The sequence below is a fragment of the Idiotropiscis lumnitzeri genome, unplaced genomic scaffold, assembly GCF_059441095.1.
Source record: "Idiotropiscis lumnitzeri isolate Australia: NSW breed Sydney's pygmy pipehorse unplaced genomic scaffold, RoL_Ilum_1.0 HiC_scaffold_50, whole genome shotgun sequence".
In the NCBI taxonomy this organism is placed as follows: domain Eukaryota; kingdom Metazoa; phylum Chordata; class Actinopteri; order Syngnathiformes; family Syngnathidae; genus Idiotropiscis; species Idiotropiscis lumnitzeri.
This window is the reverse complement of record NW_028283588.1, coordinates 1,544,981-1,550,346: the sequence shown is the minus strand read 5'-3', so window position 1 is coordinate 1,550,346 and position 5,366 is coordinate 1,544,981.

The following is a 5,366-nucleotide window of genomic DNA, read 5'->3' as shown; positions in this document are numbered from 1 at the left end:
GTATGCAAAATGACGCTTTGAGTCAATTTTGCAACAACTGTCCCACTTGTTACAAACATTATTCACAAAATGCATCATTTTCACTTTAAATCACTCTTGAAATTCCAAATGTCAGGATAATTCGATTACACAACACTTTTTCCAACTGTTTTAACATCATCATGTGTTGTTGGAAACAACGTAATCCATTTTGAAAACACATTAATTATAACCAAACAATATTGCAACCCAAACAACTAACACTTTGTCTAAAAAAAAGTTTTTTGTTGAAAAGTCTATATGTGGGAACAATTTCATATCATACTTCCCCCTGTTGACACACATGTGTCACTCATGTTACTCCTCTACTCCTCAGCAATGTTTGCACCTTTTTTCTCCCAATGTGTGCATTCAATTAGTGGTGTATTTTTCCCTGGCGTGAGATCAAATTGTCAAGTTGATTTGCTGCGTGTGTGTGTGTGTGTGTGTGTGCATTACCCCTTGCTGCATTGTCAGCGAGGCAGTATTCAATTGTAATCGTTTCATTTTCTGTTCAGAAAATTTTGCATTTACAAATACTTATTTAGACGTGCTTTATGCACAACTTTTCTTTCATCTTTTGTGATTTTTTAAAACGCCGTTTGCCCAATGTCGACAGAACACATAAACATATATCTTGGCAGTCAGTCCAAATTGTAAAATGTTTTTTAGAAAACATCTTACAATTCTGGATCAGCACAGAAGTTTCTGCTGCTTGTCCTGCACATACAGATTTTAATATCCCTTGAAACAAAATGCTTTGTTAAAAAAAAATTTCCCACCCCTTTGCGGCCGTCAAAAAACTGTCTCTCCAGTCGGGAGAAAGGTGTCCAAGAGGTCAGGTCGCTGTTTGGTGGTAATTTGGACTCGGCTTCCACAGTCGTGTGGTGTGCCTTCTACTGGTGCGGGAAAAAGTGACGCTGGGCTGAGCGCACCTTATCAGTGTAATGTGACAATTAGGTCGCCGTGCAATGTGAATGTGGTGGGTGAAGGCTGCTTGATCCAATTGTTGTGACTAATATGCAAGTGATTTCATGAGCCCTGCGCGTCTGCAGCCACACAAGGTCATGAAACCATTTTTTGCAGTCACTGTTTGCTCAAATGGCTCATAGTAATTTGGTAGTGCTAATACATCTTAATCAATGAGTTCACACTTGACAAGTTCAAAAGCTTGTCAACCTCAAGTGTTCAAACATTTTTTTTTTCCTCAAATGTCATTGGCTTGTCATAAATGATGTCCAGCAATAGTCGTGTGATTTCTAAGTACTTTGCAATCCATGCCTGGCAATAATTGCGTACACCTATAAGGGACATCATTTACTTCTTTGTTATTGGTTTTAGGGCTCGGGCAACGCCTTCTTTTTGCTTGTCACCAAAAATGCGCCCCTTTTCAGTCAAAATGCGGCCTAAATATGTGACTTCCTTTTTTAACAGCTGCATCTCATCGGTTCAGTTTGATGACGCATTAAGTAATTCTCGAGGTCAAACATATGTTTAATATCTTCCTCAATGTCCTCACTGTTGTCACTGTCAGAGGGGGAATCCAGAGGTTTGGACATCAACTCGCAGTCCGAAGCCCCACTGGGGTCCCGGCCTAGTCATTCATTTTCCCAATCGTACACTTCCTTAAAACAAGTTCTCAAACCCTTCATTCATTATGTAAATTACTCGTCTTCTCCTTGGCCGCCCTCGTGTGCAAGCCTATCCTAGACGCTCACAGCAGAAAAAGAAGGGAGGGGGGGGGCCTCACTGTTCATACGCCAATCACGCGGTCCCCAGGCAACCAAGCTGCCAGGGGTTACGCCCCCTACCAAAGGCTCCAGTTTACTGGCCACTCCTCCCTGCCAATTTACGAGCAGGCAATCTCAAGCCAATGGCAACAGCTCCTTCCCCCTAAACTTTCCGCTCGTTCCAATTCACTTACGCTTTCCTTCTGGCATCTGCCCAACCTACTTTACCTCTCAGTCATCTCCAACCCCCTCTTAACTTTCCGCACATCCTATTTCACTTACGCTTTTCCTTCTCAACCTACCTTGCCTCTCAGTTAGAGAACCAAATTCTGCCCCCGCACCTCAGGTTTGACACCACTTAAAATTCAAAATCAGGAAACACCTATGCTTTTGCAAAGATTCCTCATGTTCACTTTCAAAACCTTCATTCCATCTTTCATAACACCTACTTCTCTCTTTCAATTCATGCAACCAACTCAGTGTCTTACATCCCTCAACCACATAGGTTCTCATTCTGTTACTCTATACAGTTTTCCACTTGCAAATCTGCCTATGACACCTTTCTCACTTGCCCTATCATTTGGACTTCATCAATCCTTTCTATGGAACATTAATTGTTCCTTTCCCTTTTCTACACATTCTTTTTCTTTCTTTACACATTCCTTTTCTTTTCTTATTAACTTCCAATCTCTACACTGCAAAGTTTCCCTGGACTTTACTATACTACCCAATACCCCAATTTTAGAAAATTGGACCAGTTTGTCAACACCTAGGGTGTTCTAAAAACTGGTTTCTCATCAGTAGGACAGCAACTCAATTTTCCTGTTGTGGCAATTCTCACTTCAACTTTTTCAGGTGGAGATTTCTTGTCTATTACATCCACAACAGTCTGCTGTTTATAATCCTACTGTATTACATGGGATAAAATACCAAGTGGTATTAGTAATCCCCAATCGCACACACTCCAGCTCACTGACTCAATCCCCACCCTTTCTCTTCTTTGTTCTCACACACACACATAGTCAGACTCAGACATATACACGGGCCCACAAAACAACACACACAGTTCTCAACATTGAACAGCTACAAACGAGAAGCTAATCAATATTTTTCAATTTCAACTAACCTACATTTTTCCTTTATTTCAAATTCGGAAAGTTGACAGTTAACTTCCTTCATCAATTCTGCCGCCATTTCTGACAGTCTTAATTGTTATGGTGTCTAGTTATGGTTCCTCAGTGTTGAGAAAAATTCAAATTGCCTGACTTTGGGTTGAATACCAAGCTTCTACTCCCAATTTGGAGCGGGTATTCCTGGGTGTTTTTACTCACAACCCTCGGTCAGTTTTAGATTTCTCAAACGTTGGACATTCATACAATACACATACACACTCACAGATTGATCAGTTCTGTGTCTGTGAAAATAGATAAACTATTTTCGTCTTCTATAAATAACAAACGTTGTACTATCACTTCCAAATATAGTAATAATTACATCTGTACTCTACCAGAAATAAGGACCCCTAAATCTGTCTTCCAGAAAAAACAACAGTTAATTCTGTACTATCCGAGCAGATATAATCAACTACACTTGTACTCTCTACCAGACAAGGAATGCCTTAATCTGCCTTCCAGAATAAACAACAGTTAATTCTGTACTGTCCGAGTCTTCCAACAAGTCTTCCAAAATAGCAAAGTTAAATCTGTATTTCTTCCAGAAAATAGCTAAGCTAAGATGTACTATCTCTTCGGGTAAAGGAACTCCCTGAAACCCTACTATCCTTCAAAAACCCAAAAAAGTTTTTTACTATCTGTTGTATACAACCACTGACCTGTGACAATCTCTCCGCTGGTCGAGACACTCGCGGTTCATGGATGAAGTCTGTGTTCTCTCCGGTGGAGGATGGCCGAGGACCGGCCTCCTGGAAGAGAGGACTTTTCACGATGGCGCCGTTTTCAGTCGTCGTCAATCGTCCACCGCAGATCACACGTTTTCATCCGGCATTCGAAGGACCAAGTAATGTTAAGGATGTTTCTATCAAAACAAGCCTGAACAAATGAATCAACCAGCCAAGATTGTCTGTCATTTCCGCGCGGGGCAGCCCTCGAACTCCGAGGCGAAGCCAGCGTGTTCGACTGCACACATGGTTTTTATTTGCATCAGCATAAGCAATTTGAATATGCAATACATACAGAATGGAAAACTTGACATTTGACTCCATCCCACTTGCCCACCCTCTTCCTGCCTATTCTAACGGTTTCAGCTTACAAGACACCTTTTGTTCATACTTCTGCTTATTCTAACAGCAAAAGGGAGCATGTTCACTCTGAACTTCATTTGACCTGTGTAGTGTATTTTCACAAGGCTTAACATGTTGAACTTATTTTATGGCCATGACGATATTGTTGCTTTAGAAATACCAAGCCTTGTGTTGGACCTCCCTAAATGCATAAGTTACAGCCTTAAGAGGCCTCGGGCCCCAACATTATCTACGAAGGGTTAAAGAGGTCATCAACACCCCAAGGGAGGTGTTTACAGAAAAGGGTTCTGGCGTTGGGGAGTCACATTCGCGATGAGGCCGTACCTGGCACCCGTAGCTGTCGAAAGTTTAATTAGAGGCCAGAAAGATACGAATGCATGTGCAACAAAGGGGGCCTGTAAGATTAGTTATAGTTTGAAACTTGCTAAGATGACAAACTAAACAACAAAACTAACAGATGAACATACAAACTTAAATTTCTTTAACACTTCCCCGGGCACGGGCGGTGCCAAGCGGCCCCTAAGTTTAACCAAATGGAAGCTCCGGAGGAGGAGGGCATGCTCGCGTCACAGTAAGCCGAAGAGGAGCACCTTCCCCTGGCACGGGCGGTTCCAAGCGGCCCCTAAGTTTAACCGAATGGAAGCTCCGGAGGAGGAGGGCATGCTCGCGTCACAGTAAGCCGAAGAGGAGCACCTTCCCCGGGCACGGGCGGTTCCAAGCGGCCCCTACGTTTAACTGAATGGAAGCTCCGGAGGAGGAGGGCATGCTCGCGTCACAGTAAGCCGAAGAGGAGCACCTTCCCCGGGCACGGGCGGTGCCAAGCGGCCCCTAAGTTTAACCGAATGGAAGTTCCGGGGGAGGAGGTCGGGCGTGTGTCACAGTTAAGCCGAATTGGAGCACCTCTTCCGCCCGGGCACGAGCGGAGCGCGAGGCTGTCCGTTATGAAAGAATAAATAAATAAAGAATGCCACCTTTTTTTCACAGGGCACACCGGACGGCGTACCATCAGGTTAAAGTCGGAGTAATTAAATAAATACAAAAAGAATGGCTGGGGAATAAAAAAATAATAAGTTTTAATAATAATTTGGTTTTTTTGTTATAACATGAATTTCACTCTCTCTCTCTCTCTCTCTCCCCGTATATATATATATATATATAAATATAAATATTTATATATTTATTATATATATTGTGTATTTTTTTTAAGCATTTTTGAAGGTGCGCCGCTACTTCGCGGATTTTCAGTTTTCGCGGGTGGTCTCGGTCCCCATTAACCGCGATAACCGAGGGTTCACTGTACTCCATAAAATTTACAAAAAGCGAGGTGAAACACTCAACCAGGGCTGCTTTTTTGAACA